Raw genomic sequence first — 20,598 nt, forward strand, 5'->3', positions numbered from 1 at the left:
AAACAGATCTCTCAACACTCTGCTACACAGTCAATTTTGCAGAGTAAAATTTACTCTGCTGGGATAACATCTGTACGGCGACGTGGAGCTGCCAGCCATATAAATATAATTTGACTCAGTAACATGTAATAACGTGAAAGGTTTCATGTTATAACGTGATATTTATTACGTTATAACGTGATATCTATCACGTTATTTCGTGATGCACAACTATCATGTTATTTCATGATATGGTATTTTCACGTTTTATCGTGAAATTATCATGTTATTTCGTGATAAGAAATTATCACGTTATTCCGAGATATGAATCTATCATGTTATTTCATAATATGAAATTATCACGTTATTTCGAATTATGACATTTTCATGTTATTTTGTGATAAACATTTATCAAATCAAATCAAATCAATTTTATTTATATAGCGCCAAATCACAACAAACAGTTGCACCAAGGCGCTTTATATTGTAAGGCAAGGCCATACAATAATTACGGAAAAACCCCAACGGTCAAAACGACCCCCTGTGAGCAAGCACTTGGCAACAGTGGGAAGGAAAAACTCCCTTTTAACAGGAAGAAACCTCCAGCAGAACCAGGCTCAGGGAGGGGCAGTCTTCTGCTGGGAATGGTTGGGGCTGAGGGAGAGAACCAGGAAAAAGACATGCTGTGGACGGGAGCAGAGATCAATCACTAATGATTAAATGCAGAGTGGTGCATACAGAGCAAAAAGAGAAAGAAACACTCAGTGCATCATGGGAACCCCCCAGCAGTCTAAGTCTATAGCAGCATAACTAAAGGATGGTTCAGGGTCACCTGATCCAGCCCTAACTATAAGCTTTAGCAAAAAGGAAAGTTTTAAGCCTAAGCTTAAAAGTAGAGAGGGTGTCTGTCTCCCTGATCTGAATTGGGAGCTGGTTCCACAGGAGAGGAGCCTGAAAGCTGAAGGCTCTGCCTCCCATTCTACTCTTACAAACCCTAGGAACTACAAGTAAGCCTGCAGTCTGAGAGCGAAGCGCTCTATTGGGGTGATATGGTACTATGAGGTCCCGAAGATAAGATGGGACCTGATTATTCAAAACCTTATAAGTAAGAAGAAGAATTTTAAATTCTATTCTAGAATTAACAGGAAGCCAATGAAGAGAGGCCAATATGGGTGAGATATGCTCTCTACTTCTAGTCCCTGTTAGCACTCTAGCTGCAGCATTTTGAATTAACTGAAGGCTTTTCAGGGAACTTTTAGGACAATCTGATAATAATGAATTACAATAGTCGAGCCTAGAGGAAATAAATGCATGAATTAGTTTTTCAGCATCACTCTGAGACAAGACCTTTCTAATTTTAGAGATATTGCGCAAATGCAAAAAAGCAGTCCTACATATTTGTTTAATATGCGCATTGAATGACATATCCTGATCAAAAATGACTCCAAGATTTCTCACAGTATTACTAGAGGTCAGGGTAATGCCATCCAGAGTAAGGATCTGGTTAGACACCATGTTTCTAAGATTTGTGGGGCCAAGTACAATAACTTCAGTTTTATCTGAGTTTAAAAGCAGGAAATTACAGGTCATCCATGTCTTTATGTCTGTAAGACAATCCTGCAGTTTAGCTAATTGGTGTGTGTCATCTGGCTTCATGGATAGATAAAGCTGGGTATCATCTGCGTAACAATGAAAATTTAAGCAATGCCGTCTAATAATACTGCCTAAGGGAAACATGTATAAAGTGAATAAAATTGGTCCTAGCACAGAACCTTGTGGAACTCCATAATTAACCTTAGTCTGTGAAGAAGATTCCCCATTTACATGAACAAATTGTAATCTATTAGATAAATATGATTCAAACCACCGCAGCGCAGTGCCTTTAATACCTATGGCATGTTCTAATATCTGTAATAAAATTTTATGGTCAACAGTATCAAAAGCAGCACTGAGGTCTAACAGAACAAGCACAGAGATGTGTCCACTGTCTGAGGCCATAAGAAGATCATTTGTAACCTTCACTAATGCTGTTTCTGTACTATGATGAATTCTAAACCCTGACTGAAACTCTTCAAATAGACCATTCCTCTGCAGATGATCAGTTAGCTGTTTTACAACTACCCTTTCAAGAATTTTTGAGAGAAAAGAAAGGTTGGAGATTGGCCTATAATTAGCTAAGATAGCTGGGTTAAGTGATGGCTTTTTAAGTAATGGTTTAATTACTGCCACCTTAAAAGCCTGTGGTACATAGCCAACTAATAAAGACAGATTGATCATATTTAAGATCGAAGCATTAATTAATGGTAGGGCTTCCTTGAGCAGCCTGGTAGGAATGTGGTCTAATACACATGTTGATGGTTTGGAGGAAGTAACTAATGAAAATAACTCAGACAGAACAATCGGAGAGAGAGAGTCTAACCAAATACCGGCATCACTGAAAGCAGCCAAAGATAACGATATGTCTTTGGGATGGTTATGAGTAATTTTTTCTCTAATAGTTAAAATTTTATTAGCAAAGAAAGTCATGAAGTCATTACTAGTTAAAGTTAAAGGAATACTCGGCTCAATAGAGCTCTGACTCTTTGTCAGCCTGGCTACAGTGCTGAAAAGAAACCTGGGGTTGTTCTTATTTTCTTCAATTAGTGATGAGTAGTAAGATGTCCTAGCTTTACGGAGGGCTTTTTTATAGAGCAACAGACTCTTTTTCCAGGCTAAGTGAAGATCTTCTAAATTAGTGAGACGCCATTTCCTCTCCAACTTACGCGTTATCTGCTTTAAGCTGCAAGTTTGTGAGTTATACCACGGAGTCAGGCACTTCTGATTTAAAGCTCTCTTTTTCAGAGGAGCTACAGCATCCAAAGTTGTCTTCAATGAGGATGTAAAACTATTGATGAGATACTCTATCTCACAGAGTTTAGGTAGCTACTCTGCACTGTGTTGGTATATGGCATTAGAGAGCATAAAGAAGGAATCATATCCTTAAACCTAGTTACAGCGCTTTCTGAAAGACTTCTAGTGTAATGAAACTTATTCCCCACTGCTGGGTAGTCCATCAGTGTAAATGTAAATGTTATTAAGAAATGATCAGACAGAAGGGAGTTTTCAGGGAATACTGTTAAGTCTTCAATTTCCATACCATAAGTCAGAACAAGATCTAAGATATGATTAAAGTGGTGGGTGGACTCATTTACATTTTGAGCAAAGCCAATTGAGTGTTGAGGCTGTCATTCTCAGCATCTGTCTGCATGTTAAAATCGCCCACTATAATTATCTTAGAGTGAAATCAGCTCTACTGTCCTGACAAATCCAATTTTTCTACTCTAATAAAAGTCATTCACAGTATGATGGAGTTGATTTTACACTGTAATGGAGTTGATTTAGCACTGTGATAGAGTGTATTTAACTCTATTTGGTCTGGGACCAAATGTTATCCCAGTAGAGTATATTTTACTCTGCAAAATTTACTGAGTATTATCGCCCATCTGTCAATGTAAATATTTAAAGGCTTTCAGTAGAATCTTTAAAATGCATTTAATTTATTCTTAGTGGCAAATAAAATAGGAAAAAGCTTGGTAATATTTTTCTTAAGTGGTTTAGGTTATTTCAGAATAAAAGGGTGGATTCACCTTTAAGAACATTGAGAAGAAAAAGAAAAAAGAAACTCACATTCAAAATATTTCTGTTTATTTGCTTGAATCGTCTTTCAGCACCACTAAATTGCAGTCTAATTATTGTTGTGACAATAATTAACTTGGTTCTTCTTGTATCATTTATGAGCCCTTTTGAGTCCCGTTAGTTCTTGTCATCACCTCCATCATCATGCTCTAATAGTAGGAAAGTTTTATTTGCACAAACACTCTCTTCTCCTCCACAATGACAGTTCTGTACAAGCCAGCAGATAACTGGTGCAGTTTTCATTCATATTTGTTTGCAAACAGTCAAAATATTATTTCAACAATATACTAGCTTTTTTCACCATTTGAAACATATTTATGGAACTTTTTGACTTGGGAATAATACATTTGAATTCAAAATGAGAAAAATATGGGTTTCTGCCACTTATCCAGGTCTAGGTAGTTGTGGCAGCAGTCTAAGCACCTCATCCCACACTTCCCCATCCTCGGCCAAATCCTGTAACCAGAGGTAGGACGAAGTCACTGTCAAGTCATTCTCAAGTCATGAATCGACAAGTATCAAGTCACAAGACTCAAGTCAAGTCTCAAGTCAGCTTACAAACAATTGGTGGTCATTATAACTTGAGACTTGACTTGGGACTTTACTTGAGACATGTGACTTGCCGATTCATGACTTGAGAGTGACTTGCTGGTGACTTCGTCCCACCTCTGCCTGTAACTCCTCCCGGGGGATCCAGAGGCATACCCAAACCAGCTGGAAAATATCCCTCCGGCATGTCCTGGGTCTCCTTCCAGTTGGACATACCTGGAAGACTTCCCTCAGGAGTCGACCAGGAGACATCCTGACCAGATGCCCAAACCACCTCAACTGTCTCCTTTCAATGTTCTGAGTCCTTCCCGGATAGTCGAGCTTCTCACCCTGTCCAAGAGTGTAAGCCAGGACACCCAACAGAGGAATCTCATTTCCTTCACTAGTATCCTCTGTCTTATTCTTTCAGTCATTACCTAAAGGTCATGACCACAAGGGAGGATAAGAGCGTAAACTGACTGGCAAATTGAAAGCCTCACCTGGCTTAGTTCCTTCTTCACCACGACGGCCAGTTTGGTATAGTGTCTGTAAAACATCAGAAGCCACCCCAATCCATCTATCGATCTCACACTCCAACTTACCCCCACTCATGAACAAGAATCCAAGATACTCAAACTCTTCCACCTGAAGCGATAATGCTCCCCTGACCCAGAGGAGACAATCCATCCTTTTCCAACAGTGGACCATTGTCTCAGATCCAATTTGGTTCACACTCAACCTCAAACCTACTCAGTGTGCATTCGAGGTCACTGCCTGATGAAGCCAACAGAACCACATCATCCACAAAAAGTAGAGATGCAACTCTGAGGTCACCAAACTGGGCATAGGTTGTCCAAACTATACCTTTTTGGAATCGTTATGATCAAATAAATACTGTAGTGTAGTTTTCAATTTGATTGGAGCATCTTTTAATTTTGACCCCTGTGTAATTCTTCATTTGACTCCTACCTGGCTGCCTATTGAAAATTCAAGTGGCCAATCAGGTTTTTCAAAAGAGTTAATGTCTAAGAAGTATTTGTGCTGAATTTGATGCTTGTATCACCATTTGCAGGATTCTGCTCTAAATACGTATTCACTTATCTGCTGCTCTATTTCTATTATTTTGTTTTTAATGTACATCAACACATTTTATCTTTATTATCTTGTTGTCTTTCCTAAAATTCCCACCACTGATGATGCTCCCTGTGCTCCTCTCACCTTTATATGCATTTTCCCTATATTGAGGTAATAAAGTAATCAAATGATGTTAGTTTCATGAATTGGTGAAGTTGCATGTGACTAACAGCAGATGTGGACCTTAAATGTTGCTTTTAAATTGTTCTACCTCCTTAGGGGTCACAGGTTCAAATCCCCAGAAATGATGTGTGTGTGTGTGTGTGTGTGTGTGTGTGTGTGTGTGTGTGTGTGTGTGTGTGTGTGTGTGTGTGTGTGTGTGTGTGTGTGTGTGTGTGTGTGTGTGTGTGTGTGTGTCAGAGGTGCCGCTGGGGCTGGAAGCGGGAAATCTGGGAGAAAACGGAACCCTCCCTCCAATAAAACACGGACAAGGCGCACAGCGTTAGTTCAGAAGTACCCTGGAGCAAGGCATTGATGTTTGTTTGATTAACAGGACTCCAATTTCAGGAGAATGAAACAAAGGGCAGGAAAACACACAGAGAGAGAGAGAGAGAGAGAGAGAGAGAGAGAGAGAGAGAGAGAGAGAGACGTCGTCCGGAAAGAAGGGCGACACTGTCCGTGGTGCTGAAATAAGAGACGAACTGAGGAGAAAAACGCTTTAAAAACACAACACACAGCCAATCACATCGTTTGATTTGGTTGAACGTAATTTATATTTAATAAGCATGGCTTAAAATAATCAACTTCTGGTGAAATACTTTGGAATCCGTTTTCCGTCTTATATTGTTATGCGCCGCTGTATCGATTATCGATAAGTCTTCAGGTGACCGTTCCAGATCAGAACGCACGGTGAGAGGGAGGGTGGTGTCCGGCGTTACCTTCGAAACGAGCCGCTGGCGCCATGATGGTCACGTCTCCCCGTTATTTCATCTCCCCTAAAATGCGCACAGACATCTTCCCTCTGAGGGATGCGATCGATTACCGACGATCCGCGACCGAACCAACCAGGAACGACCAGGAAAAAAAAGAACGTGCGAGGACGCACAGCGGAATATAGGCGGCCACCCTCCACCCGCTGGTGCCCAAGCTGGGGACCGGGAGCCACTGTGGGACCCTGATTAACTGTAGATTTAAACCAAAAACGTTATTTTTAACCCTTCCACTTTTCTTTGACGTCCTCTATGACGTCATATACAACTAAAAGCTGAAGTTTCGTAACATGGGCGTGGGTCAAAAATTAAATAAATAAATAAAGAAACAAACAAACAAACGCGTGGACTGTCTGAAGGAGGATCCAGGGGAGGGGGAAAAACTGTGAATGGGGTCTGACAGGCTCGGACCCGTCCTCACCACATGGATTTATTGCTTGGAGTCAATCTAAACAAAAACAGAAATATAGAGCTTTTGTGGAGCCTTTGTTGATGTCCTTATATATTTCCCGCAGCTGAATATCTTCATCAGACAATTTGATCTTTAAAACGCCAAGAACAGTTTATAAGCATGCAGTGAAATTTGCGCTCACGTGCCAAAAAAAAAAAAAAATCAATTAAAAAGGAAATAAATTGGATGTGGAGGGCGATCGCGCTTTAAAATATGATTAAAACGTCACACTGCGCACATTTACAAACGTCAAAATAAAGGGTTGTAGACGTGAGAGTGGTTAATCTAAGGTAAAGTGTCAGATTGAACCCTTTAAAAAAAAAAAAAAAAAATTAAAGAGACTCACCACCATCACGCTGCACAGCAGGTGGAGACCCTGAAGGTAGATCCCACATCCGACACGATAATCCTTTAAAAACACACACAATCGGACAGTCTCAGCTTGTGAAGCACGTTTTCCTTTTTGATCAATCCGCGTATTGACGGATGATTATCGGACCGGCGATCCTTTGAATTTTTTTTTTCTTTCTTTTTTATCCCAGACGCCCTCGTTTGTCACGTAAGAAATCAATCCGCGCTTCCGGATGAGCGTCCGTAAAGCAAGATGGCCTGGATGTGCACTTTCTAAGAAAACACCAATCACATGCACAGCACGCACATACTGCCAGCTGCAGCAGGTACTGTGCGCGTGGTGGAGGTGATGAAATAATTCATAATTCATTTTATTGTGTAAAAAAGATGTATACAAAATGTATATAAAGACACATCATAACAATAAATATTGCAATAAAAACATTTTTAAAACCTGATGGTGTTTGTGTTATAATACAGATATTTTAAAAACGTTCACACTGGGTGAGGAGACCACTTCTCGTGGTAAACTATTCCATATTCCAATTGCTCGATTGCCAAAGAATTTTTTTTCTTAAATTCAAACTGGACCTTTGTACTTCAAGGCTCAGTTCATGGCCACTCAGGTCAGCACCTTCTCATTTGAAAGAAATCTGCAAAATTTACATTTTCCAAACCATGCAAAATTGTATAAATCTCGATTAGGTCACCAGAAGTAAGTCACATTACACCCATTTTGCCATCTCTTCACTGGCTTCCTGTCCCAGTGAGATCAGATTTTAAGGTTCTGTTACTAGTCTATAAAATTGTTCATGGACTGGCACCTCCCTACCTAGCTGACCTAATTAAACCTTATGTACTGGCCCGGGCTTTGCGTTCTCAGGGTGCAGGACTACTTTGTGTCCCTAGGGTGAATAAGAAGTCCGCAGGTCACAGAGCTTTCTCTTATGGTGCCCCTGTTGTGTGGAATGATCTCCCTGCATCAATAAAACAGTCAGACTCTGCAGAGACTTTCAAGTCCAGACTTAAGATGCACTTATTTTCCCTTTCATATGGCTAGCATACTGGCATAGTATAGTTCTATGCTTTTTACTCTTTTAATTCATTCTATTTGGAAACGGATCATGCCACGGCCTCAAATTTACCTAAATTCTGGGTCTTTTAGTGAAGCTTAGGGCTAGTGACCGGTGATCACCTTAGTATTTCCTATTTTTCTTGTTGTTTAATACTGACAAATTATACTGTATTTCTTGTCTTTATGATGCCTGATTCTGTTTTTTTCTCTCTGTTTAAGGTGCAGCTCCATCCAGAGATGTGTGTGGTATTTGGGCTGGAGACCCTCCTGTCCTGTGCACCAACAGCATTTCCTGTATATTTGTTTTGTGAATTGTTCTGTAATTTGTGTCTGTAGCATGACCCAAGCAGAGGGTCACCTCTTTGAGTCTCTTCTGCTTGAGGTTTCTTCCTCAGAAGGAGTTTTTCCTTACCACTGCTGCTCTGGGGGTTGGTAAGGTTAGACCTTATGTGAAGCGCCTTGAGGCAACTCTGTTGTGATTTTGCGCTATATAAATGAAAATAAATTGAAATTGAAATAAATTGGCTGTCTTCTAGGGTAGTTAAACCTAATTCTGAAAGTCTTTCTTCATAAGACATATGCTGCCATTCTGGAACCAACTATCTCTGCACGCTTTCTAAAGTATTTTTATCTTTCTCAAGGTATGGTGCCCCGACTTGAACACAGTATTCAAGATGGGGATGAACAAAGCTCTTTTACAAGAGAAGAAATTACTCTGTGGATAAGGGAGAATGCCCTTTTTATCATGCCTAGAACTCTATTTGCGTTGGACGCTGAAACAGCAACATGCCTAGAAAAGGACAGGTCATTCGAAATCAAGACTGCGAGATCTTTTTCCTCCGTGGCAGTCTCTAAAACTTTTTCATTCATAACGTAATTGTAACATGGGTTTTTCTTTCCCATATGAATAACTCTACATTTCTGTTCATTAAAACCAAGTAACCACTCCTCAGACCAAGCAATAAGACTAATTAAGTCTTTTTGGAGATCCTCCCCATCTACAAGTGAAAGAATGGGATGGTACACCTGGGTATCATCAGCAAAGATTTTACAGCTCAATCTCATTGCACATGGCAAATCATTAATAACACAAACAATACTGGCCCAATGATTGATCCCTGAGGGACTCCACTGGTAACATGCATCCAAGAGGACCTAACTCCATTCATACAGACCCGCTGCTCTCTATGTCTTAGAAAATCTTCTGTCCAGTTGCAGAGTTTTACCCCAATACCATACTTCCGTAATTGATGTATCAGTCTGGCACTTGGCACAGAATCAAATGCTTTTTGAAAATTGAGATACAGGACATTGAAGGGCAAGCCTTCGTCATACAGCTGTACATCTGTGACCGAACTGTAAGAAACCGCCTAAAGGAAATGGGATTTACATACAGAAAAGCTAAACGAAAGCCATCATTAACACCTAAACAGAAGAAAACAAGGTTACAATGGGCTAAGGAAAAGCAATCGTGGACTGTGGATGACTGGATGAAAGTCATATTCAGTGATGAATCTCGAATCTGCATTGGGCAAGGTGATGATGCTGGAACTTTTGTTTGGTGCCGTTCCAATGAGATTTATAAAGATGACTGCCTGAAGAGAACATGTAAATTTCCACAGTCATTGATGATGTGGGGCTGCATGTCAGGTAAAGGCACTGGGGAGATGGCTGTCATTACATCATCAATAAATGCACAAGTTTATATTGATATTTTGGACACTTTTCTTATCCCATCAATTGAAAGGATGTTTGGGGATGATAAAATTATTTTTCAAGATGATAATTTTTTCCTCAGAACTGAGTGATTCCATATATTTTTCCCTCTGCTTGGTCTAAAAAAGTAACCGTTACTGACTGCCACAATTTTTTTTTCCTGACTTCTTATAGTGTTTCTTAAAGCCAGAAAGTTGCCATTTGAAATGACTTTAGTTTTGTGTCATGTCTGTGATCTGCTTTTTTTCTACAAAATTAAACAACTGAATGAACATCTTGCGAGGCTGGTGATTCCATAATTTTTGGCAAGGGTTGTAATACAGTCCTTCAGAGGTTCCTCCCCAACCAACACCAGTGTCTTTTTACAACTGGGTCAACTAGGATGATGCAAAGTATCTCATCCAAGGACACAGACCTGAAGCGGATACACCAGGAATTCAACCAATTCCAATATAGGTTGCCAAATATGTCAGCAGACAAAATATCAAACAGACACTCAGGGGAACTTTCCATAAACAGTTTTTCTGCTGCAGACTTGAGTTTTCTTGGAATTATGACATTTCCAGATGTAGACCTTTGTTCTTTTTTATCCTGGACACTGTTTCCCCTGAGGGTTAGCTGACTGACAAAACCTATAAAAGTCACGCCAACTTAACAGTAAGTGCTAAAGCAGTGGTTAGCATCTACCTTAGCTACAGTGATCACATGAAAACAAAAGTGTTGCATTTATATTTTTTGTTATGCATAAAATAAAACCATGTGATAAATATAACTAGTAAGAAAAAAGTGAGTGAGCAAAGATTAAAACACTTCTACCAATTTCAGCAGGACGACAATTCCATGACACTGGAGCATGGTAATAATAATACAACCCCTGGCAAAAATTATGGAATCACCGGCCTCGGAGGATGTTCGTTCAGTTGTTTAATTTTGTAGAAAAAAAGCAGATCACAGACATGACACAAAACTAAAGTCATTTCAAATGGCAACTTTCTGGCTTTAAGAAACACTATAAGAAATCAAGAAAAAAAATTGTGGCAGTCAGTAACGGTTACTTTTTTTAGACCAAGCAGAGGGAAAAAAAATATGGAATCACTCAGTTCTGAGGAAAAAAATATGGAATCATGAAAAACAAAAGAACGCTCCAACACATCACTAGTATTTTGTTGCACCACCTCTGGCTTTTATAACAGCTTGCAGTCTCTGAGGCATGGACTTAATGAGTGACAAACAGTACTCTTCATCAATCTGGCTCCAACTTTCTCTGATTGCTGTTGCCAGATCAGCTTTGCAGGTTGGAGCCTTGTCATGGACCATTTTCTTCAACTTCCACCAAAGATTTTCAATTGGATTAAGATCCAGGCTATTTGCAGGCCATGACATTGACCCTATGTGTCTTTTTGCAAGGAATGTTTTCACAGTTTTTGCTCTATGGCAAGATGCATTATCATCTTGAAAAATGATTTCATCATCCCCAAACATCCTTTCAATTGATGGGATAAGAAAAGTGTCCAAAATATCAACGTAAACTTGTGCATTTATTGATGATGTAATGACAACCATCTCCCCAGTGCCTTTACCTGACATGCAGCCCCATATCATCAATGACTGTGGAAATTTACATGTTCTCTTCAGGCAGTCATCTTTATAAATCTCGTTGGAACGGCACCAAACAAAAGTTCCAGCATCATCACCTTGCCCAATGCAGATTCGAGATTCATCACTGAATATGACTTTCATTCAGTCATCCACAGTCCACGATTGCTTTTCCTTAGCCCATTGTAACCTTGTTTTTTTCTGTTTAGGTGTTAATGATGGCTTTCATTTAGATTTTCTGTATGTAAATCCCATTTCCTTTAGGCGGTTTCTTATAGTTCGGTCACAGACGTTGACTCCAGTTTCCTCCCATTCGTTCCTCATTTGTTTTGTTGTGCATTTTCGATTTTTGAGACATACTGCTTTAAGTTTTCTGTCTTGACGCTTTGATGTCTTCCATGGTCTACCAGTATGTTTGCCTTTAACAACCTTCCCGTGTTGTTTGTATTTGGTCCAGAGTTTAGACACAGCTGACTGTGAACAACCAACATCTTTTGCAACATTGCGTGATGATTTACTCTCTTTTAAGAGTTTGATAATCTTCTTCTTTGTTTCAATTGACATCTCTCGTGTTGGAGCCATGATTCATGTCAGTCCACTTGGTGCAACAGCTCTCCAAGGTGTGATCACTCCCTTTTAGATGCAGACTAACGAGCAGATCTGATTTGATGCAAGTGTTAGTTTTGGGGATGAAAATTTACAGGGTGATTCCATAATTTTTTCCTCAGAATTGAGTGAGTCCATATATTTTTACCTCTGCTTAGTCTAAAAAAGTAACCATTACTGACTGCCACAATTTTTTTTCCTGATTTCTTATAGTGTTTCTTAAAGCCAGAAAGTTGCCATTTGAAATTACTTTAGTTTTGTGTCATGTCTGTGATCTGCTTTCTTTCTACAAAATTAAACAACTGAATGAACATCCTCCGAGGCCGGTGATTCCATAATTTTTGCCAGGGGTTGTAATAATAACATTAAGAAGAAGAAGAAGAAGAAGAAGAAGAAGAAGAAGAAGAAGAAGAAGAAGAAGAAGAAGAAGAATTTCTTATTATTATTAGACAATTCAGTTACACTGGAGCACAGTAATAATAATAATAATAATAATAATAATAATAATAATAATAAGATGAAGAAGAAGAAGAATTTCTTCTCATTATTATTAGACAATTCAATGACACTGGGAATGGTAATAAACAATCATAAGAAAAATAATTTATTATTATTATTATTATTATTATTATTATTATATTATTATTATTATTATTATTATTATTATTATTCGGCAATTCCATGACACTGAAGAATGGTAATAACAATAATAAGAATAAGAATAATAATAAGAAAAATTTCTTCTTCTTCTTCTTCTTCTTCTTCTTCTTATTATTATTATTATTATTAGGCAATTCCATGACACTGAAGAATGGTAATAACAATAATAAGAATTTATTATTATTATTATTATTAGTAGTAGTAGTAGTAGTAGTAGTAGTAGTAGTAGTAGTAGTAGACAATTCCATGACACTGGACCATGGTAATAATAATAATAATAATAATAATAATAATAATAATAATAATAATAATAATAATAATAATAAGAAGAAGAAGAAGAAGAAGAAGAAGAAGAAGAATTTCATTTCTTCAATTCCATGACATTGGAGCATGGTAATAATAAGAATAAGAATGAGAATAATTTATTATTATTATTATTATTATTATTATACAATTCCATGACACTTAGAATGGTAATAACAATAAGAAGAAGAAGAATAGTTTATTATTCTTATTATTACACAATTCCACGACACTGGAGCATGGTCATAATAATAATAACAATAATAATAATTTATTATAATTACTTTATGAGAACGTTTTTACCAAAGACAAACACAATACCATGGACCAGAATAACTGACGTGGGGGCTCTGTTTGTCACTGAATGAGGATTCACGTCTCAAAAAACAAATAAGACACTCTGCATTTATCTTGTCAATTCCTGCCACCTGCTGGACAGTTATACAAATTGCACCAGAAACAAAAAGTTGTATTGTGCGATCACATATTGACATGTTGTGAAGGTTAAATCCTTATGAAGATGTTGTATTTGCATGTCATAAAAGACAAACAAAACGTGGGTGTCTAATCCATGTAGTCCATTTCTGAAAACGTCACTCACACAGAGGGGCGTGTCTTTGATGTGGTTTTGGCGCGCAGCTGTCACACAGACACGCCCAGTTTCACTTCACCATCTGAACACACCTGCTGCCTCTTTAAAACACTCACAGACTCCAAACACACGTGCTTCACTGCTGCTTCGTGTATGTTGGGAGCTTTTTAATGCTGTGCTGATGCAGATATTAGATTTTAAGTAATTTTTGAAGCTTGAATGGGCCTGTAATAATGACTTTCTTTTTCTTTGTGGGGGGGATCTGATTTGGCTTGTTCACCCCACACAAACAACAAATTTGTGTCACATGCAAGCAAAAAACCAAACAAACAAACAAACAAAAACGTTTGGTAAAATGTTCATCCTTTGTGTTTGTAATAGGCAAAAGAGGACTGAATCAGATTTTTTTTGGGCGTGGGGAGGATGGGGGTCATAACTGTAACTAACACATATCTACCAATTCAGAAAACGAATCATTGACAAAATTGAGATACAAAACGGAGGACTACATTTGCAAGTGAGGTAAATCGAACGCCGAGTTCACATTATCATCTAAAGTGATCTGAAGCTGATTTCTCCCAAACTGATCTGAAAGTTTTATCTGGACTAGACTCAACTTGCTCTCTACTCTCACTACAGATCACTACAGATCACAATGTCATCTGCAAACATGTCCATGGGGACTCCTGTCTGATCTCATTTGTCAACCTGTCCATCACCACTGCAAACAAGAAAGGACTCAGAGCTGATCCTTGGTGTAATCCCACCTCCACCTTGAATGAGTCTGTCATTCCGACTGCGCATCTCACCGCTGTCACACTGTTTTTGTACATGTCCTGCACTACCCTAGCATACTTCTCTGCCACTCCAGACTTCCTCATACAATGCCACAACTCTTCTCTTGGCACCCTATCATAAGCTTTTTCTAAGTCCACAAACACACAATGTAACTCTTTCTGTCCTTCTCTGTACTTTTCCAACAGTATTCTCAGAGCAAACATTGCATCTGTAGTGCTCTTTCTCAGCATGAAACCATATTGCTGCTCACAGATCTTCACCTGTTTTCTAAGCCTAGCTTCTACTACTCTTTCCCATAACTTCATGCTGTGGCTGATCAGCTTTATGCTTCTGTAGTTACTGCAGCTCTGCACATCACCCTTGTTCTTGAAATGCCAGACCAAATCAAGTACCGGTGGAAAACGTGCGTCACTGTTTAGATGGGGATATTCCAGATGATACCAATGACCATGTATACAGGAGTAACTCTGTCTGCTTAAGCATGTAAACAGGTTAGTCCTAATGATTCAGAAACCGGAATATTGACATATCCCGAATATTAACGCCATGTAGTCACAGACAGAAATCCAAAACATATCGGATCAGAATTGGGTTCAAATCAGATCCAAAGACTGATCCCAATTCTGATTCGCGTTACTGATCTAAACCCGATATGAAAACCTCAGACTTAGTTTGTTTACACTGCACACACACACACAAAAAATCAGTTCTGTGTCACATGCAGATAAATGAGTGTGATTCAGGTCACTTCATGTAGTAATGTGAACGCAGCTTTTATTAAGTTTCCACCAAGCACAGCTGGTTTCTCTGTGGCAATCACTCCCACTGGTGTGGCTGATGTTTCTGATTTCTGAAGCTGAAGTCACACTCATACTTTCCAGCAGCACTCCATCACACAGCTCCATGTTTCATTAGATGCTGAGCGATGAATCCAAACACTTTGTTCAAACACTGGAGTGTCAGAGAGGTTCTCACGTGTCGCTCGCTGTTTGGCTTTGCTGCCCTGTGTGAGACTCAAAATGAGTTTTGTGTTTGTGGTTACACCAGCAGTAAACAGACATCAGAAGCAAAAGGAGCAGAGTCGTGTTTCACCAAAACTAGACACCAGATTAATCCTGTGTGAATTTATCTGTGATTCAGCTTTATGAATGTGGTGGTGAGGAAGTTACCATGGAGACATACGCCTGGAAAGTACTCACAGCACTTCACTTTTTCCATATTTTGTTATGTTACACAGCCTTATTACAAAATGGAGTAAATTCATTTTTACCTCAAAATTCTACTCACAACACCCCATAATGACAAGATGAAAATAGTTTCTTTTTTCATTTTTTTCAAATGTATTAAAAATAAAAAAAAATAAGAAATCACATGAACGTACGCGTAAGTATTCACCCCCTTTGCTCAGTACTTTGTTGGTGCACCTTTGCCAGCAATTACAGCTTCTAGTCTTCTTGAATATGATGCCACAAGCTTGGTGCACCTATCTTTGGCCACTTTTGTACATTCCTCTTTACAGCACCTCTCAAGCTCCATCAGGTTGGATGGGGACCGTCGGTGCACAGCCATTTTCAGATCTCTTCAGAGATGTTCAATCGGATTCAGGTCTGGGCTCTGGGCCACTCAAGGACATTCACAGAGTTGTCCTGAAGACACTCCTTTGATATCTTTGCTGTGTGCTCAGGGTCACTGTCCTGCTGAAAGATGAACCGTCGCCCCAGTCTGGGGTCAAGAGCGCTCTGGAGCAGGTTTTCATCCAGGATGGTTCTGTACATTGCTGCATTAATCTTTCCCTCAATCCAGACTAGTCTCTCAGTTCCTGCCACTGAAAAACATCCCCACAGCACCACCATACTTCACTGTAGTGATAGTGCCTGGTTTCCTCCAAACATGACGCCTGGCAAAGAGTTCAGGCTTTGTCTCATAAGACCAGAGAATTTTGTTTGTCATGGTCTGAGAGTCCTTCAGGTGCCTTTTGCAAAACTCCAGGCGGGCTGCCATCTACCTTTTACTAAGGAGTGGCTTCCATCTGACCACTCTACCATACAGACCTGATTGGTGGATTGCTGCAGAGATGGTTGTCCTTCTGGAAGGTTCTCCTCTCTTCACAGAGGAATGCTGGAGCTCGGAGAGTGTGACCATCGGGTTCTTGGTCACCTTCCTGACTAAGGTCTCTAGGAAGAGTCCTGGTGGAGCCGAACTTCTTCCATATACAGATGATGGAGGCCACTGTGATCATTGGGACCTGTAAAGCAGCTGAAATGTTTCTGCACCCTTCCTCAGATTTCTGCCTTAAGACAATCCTGTCTCAGAGCTCTACAGAAAATTCCTTTGACGTCATGCTTGGTTTGTGCTCTGACATGTACTGTCAACTTTGGGACCTTATATTTAGACAGGTGTGTACCTTTCCAATTTATATCCAGTCAACTGAATTCACCCCAGGTGGATTCCAATTAAATCAAATCAAATCAATTTCATATATATAGCGCCAAATCACAACAAACAGTCGCCCCAGGGCGCTTCATATTGCATGGCAAAGCCATACAATAATTACAGAAAAACCCCAACTGTCAAAACGACCCCCTGTGAGCAAGCACTTGGCGACAGTGTGAAAGAAAAACTCCTTTTTAACAGGAAGAAACCTCCAGCAGAACCAGGCTCAGGGAGGGGCAGTCTTCTGCTGGGACTGGTTGGGGCTGAGGGAGAGAACCAGGAAAAAGACATGCTGTGGATGGGAGCAGAGATCAATCACTAATGATTAAATGCAGAGTGGTGCATACAGAGCAAAAAGAGAAAGAAACACTCAGTGCATCATGGGAACCCCCCAGCAGTCTAAGTCTATAGCAGCATAACTAAGGGATGGTTCAGGGTCACCTGATCCAGCCCTAATTATAAGCTTTAGCAAAAAGGAAAGTTTTAAGCCTAATCTTAAAAGTAGAGAGGGTGTCTGTCTCCCTGATCCGAATTGGGAGCTGGTTCCAGAGGAAAGGAGCCTGAAAGCTGAAGGCTCTGCCTCCCATTCTACTCTTACAAACCCTAGGAACTACAAGTAAGCCTGCAGTCTGAGAGCGAAGCGCTCTATTGGGGTGATATGGTACTATGAGGTCCCTAAGATAAGATGGGACCTGATTATTCAAAACCTTATAAGTAAGAAGAAGACTTTTAAATTCTATTCTAGAATTAACAGGAAGCCAATGAAGAGAGGCCAATATGGGTGAGATATGCTCTCTCCTTCTAGTCCCTGTCAGTACTCTAGCTGCAGCATTTTGAATTAACTGAAGGCTTTTCAGGGAACTTTTAGGACAACCTGATAATAATGAATTACAATTGTCCAACCTAGAGGAAATAAATGCATGAATTAGTTTTTCAGCATCACTCTGAGACAAGACCTTTCTGATTTTAGAGATATTGCGCAAATGCAAAAAAGCAGTCCTACATATTTGTTTAATATGCGCATTGAATGACATATCCTGATCAAAAATGACTCCAAGACTTCTCACAGTATTACTAGAGGTCAGGGTAATGCCATCCAGAGTAAGGATCTGGTTAAACACCATGTTTCTAAGATTTGTGGGGCCAAGTACAATAACTTCAGTTTTATCTGAGTTTAAAAGCAGGAAATTACAGGTCATCCATGTCTTTATGTCTGTAAGACAATCCTGCAGTTTAGCTAATTGGTGTGTGTCCTCTGGCTTCATGGATAGATAAAGTTGAGTATCATCTGCGTAACAATGAAAATTTAAGCAATGCTGTCTAATAATACTGCCTAAGGGAAGCATGTATAAAGTGAATAAAATTGGTCCTAGCACAGAACCTTGTGGAACTCCATAATTAACCTTAGTCTGTGAAGAAGATTCCCCATTTACATGAACAAATTGTAATCTATTAGATAAATATGATTCAAACCACCGCAGTGCAGTGCCTTTAATACCTATGGCATGCTCTAATCTCTGTAATAAAATTTATGGTCAACAGTATCAAAAGCAGCACTGAGGTCTAACAAAACAAGCACAGAGATGAGTCCACTGTCTGAGGCCATAAGAAGATCATTTGTAACCTTCACTAATGCTGTTTCTGTACTATGATGAATTCTAAACCCTGACTGAAACTAAAGGAATACTCGGCTCAATAGAGCTCTGACTCTTTGTCAGCCTGGCTATAGTGCTGAAAAGAAACCTGGGGTTGTTCTTATTTTCTTCAATTAGTGATGAGTAGTAAGATGTCCTAGCTTTACAGAGGGCTTTTTGATAGAGCAACGGACTCTTTTTCCAGGCTAAGTGAAGATCTTCTAAATTAGTGAGATGCCATTTCCTCTCCAACTTACGGGTTATCTGCTTTAAGCTGCGAGTTTGAGAGTAATACCACGGAGTCAGGCACTTCTGATTTAAGGCTCTCTTTTTCAGAGGAGCTACAGCATCCAAAGTTGTCCTCAATGAGGATATAAAACTACTGACGAGATAATCGATCTCACTCACAGAGTTTAGGTAGCTACTCTGCCCTGTGTTGGTATATGGCATTGGAGAACATAAAGAAGGAATCATATCCTTAAACCTAGTTACAGCGCTTTCTGAAAGACTTCTACTGTAATGAAACTTATTCCCCACTACTGGGTAGTCCATCAGAGTAAATGTAAATGTTATTAAGAAATGATCAGACAGAAGGGGGTTTTCAGGGAATACTGTTAAGTCTTCAATTTCCATACCATAAGTCAGAACAAGATCTAAGGTATGATTAAAGTGGTGGGTGGACTCATTTACATTTTGAGCAAAGCCAATCGAGTCTAACAATAGATTAAATGCAGTGTTGAGGCTGTCATTCTCAGCATCTGTGTGGATGTTAAAATCGCCCACTATAATTATCTTATCTGAGCTAAGCACTAAGTCAGACAAAAGGTCTGAAAATTCACAGAGAAACTCACAGTAACGACCAGGAGGATGATAGATAACAACAAATAAAACTGATTTTTGGGACTTCCAATTTGGATGGACAAGACTAAGAGACAAGCTTTCAAATGAATTAAAGCTCTGTCTGGGTTTTTGATTAATTAATAAGCTGGAGTGGAAGATTGCTGCTAATCCTCCGCCTCGGCCCGTGCTACGAGCATTCTGGCAGTTAGTGTGACTCCGGGGTGTTGACTCATTTAAACTAACATATTCATCCTGCTGTAACCAGGTTTCTGTAAGGCAGAATAAATCAATATGTTGATCCATTATTATATCATTTACTAACGGGGACTTAGAAGAGAGAGATCTAATGTTTAGTAAACCACATTTAACTGTTTTAGTCTGTGGTGCAGTTGAAGGTGCTATATTATTTTTTCTTTTTGAATTTTTATGCTTAAATAGATTTTTACTGGTTGTTGGTGGTCTGGGAGCAGGCACCGTCTCTACGGGGATGGGGTAATGAGGGGATGGCAGGGGGAGAGAAGCTGCAGAGAGGTGTGTAAGACTACAACTCTGCTTCCTGGTCCCAACCCTGGATAGTCACGGTTTGGAGGATTTAAGAAAATTGGCCAGATTTCTAGAAATGAGAGCTGCTCCATCCAAAGTGGCATGGATGCCGTCTCTCCTAACAAGACCAGGTTTTCCCCAGAAGCTTTGCCAATTATCTATGAAGCCCACCTCATTTTTTGGACACCACTCAGACAGCCAGCAATTCAAGGAGAACATGCGGCTAAACATGTCACTCCTGGGCCCAGAGAAAGCTACAGAGTCCGACATTGTTTTTGCAAAGTTACACACCAATTCAATATTAATTTTAGTGACCTCCAATTGGCGTAACCGGGTGTCATTACTGCCGACGTGAATTACAATCTTACCAAATTTACGCTTAGCCTTAGCCAGCAGTTTCAAATTTCCTTCAATGTCGCCTGCCCCCGGAAGACAATTGACTATGGTTGCTGGCGTCGCTAACTTCACATTTCTCAAAACAGAGTCGCCAATAACCAGAGTTTGATCCTCAGCGGGTGTGTCGCCGAGTGGGGAAAAACGGTTAGAGATGTGAACGGGTTGGCAGTGTACACAGGGCTTCTGTTTAGGACTACGCTTCCTCCTCACAGTCACCCAGTCGGCCTGGGAACTAACGGCGGCTAAGCTACCTTGGTCCGCACTGACTACAGGGGCCTGGGTAGCTGTAGGATTTTCCAAGGTGCGGAGCCGAGTCTGGGGTGTTGTGAGTAGAAATTTTTTTTTTTTGAACACTGTTT

At 39.8% G+C, this 20,598-nt stretch overlaps 2 protein-coding genes across 2 annotated transcripts in view; one reads left to right on the forward strand and one right to left on the reverse strand.

The window, feature by feature from the left end:
- scn1lab (sodium channel, voltage-gated, type I like, alpha b) overlaps positions 1 to 7,179 on the reverse strand; it is a 93,009-nt gene extending 85,830 nt beyond the window's left edge. Inside the window, exon 1 of the mRNA XM_034176611.1 lies at positions 7,043 to 7,179. The gene's annotated coding sequence lies outside the window, so the exon portion shown is untranslated. The remainder of the gene's footprint in view (positions 1 to 7,042) is intronic.
- Positions 7,180 to 7,231: 52 nt separating this feature from the next.
- The window catches only part of cobll1a (cordon-bleu WH2 repeat protein-like 1a), a 53,702-nt gene continuing 40,335 nt past the window's right edge, over positions 7,232 to 20,598 (forward strand). Inside the window, exon 1 of the mRNA XM_034176624.1 lies at positions 7,232 to 7,373. The gene's annotated coding sequence lies outside the window, so the exon portion shown is untranslated. The remainder of the gene's footprint in view (positions 7,374 to 20,598) is intronic.

This window comes from Thalassophryne amazonica, chromosome 1, assembly GCF_902500255.1.
Source record: "Thalassophryne amazonica chromosome 1, fThaAma1.1, whole genome shotgun sequence".
Taxonomy (NCBI): domain Eukaryota; kingdom Metazoa; phylum Chordata; class Actinopteri; order Batrachoidiformes; family Batrachoididae; genus Thalassophryne; species Thalassophryne amazonica.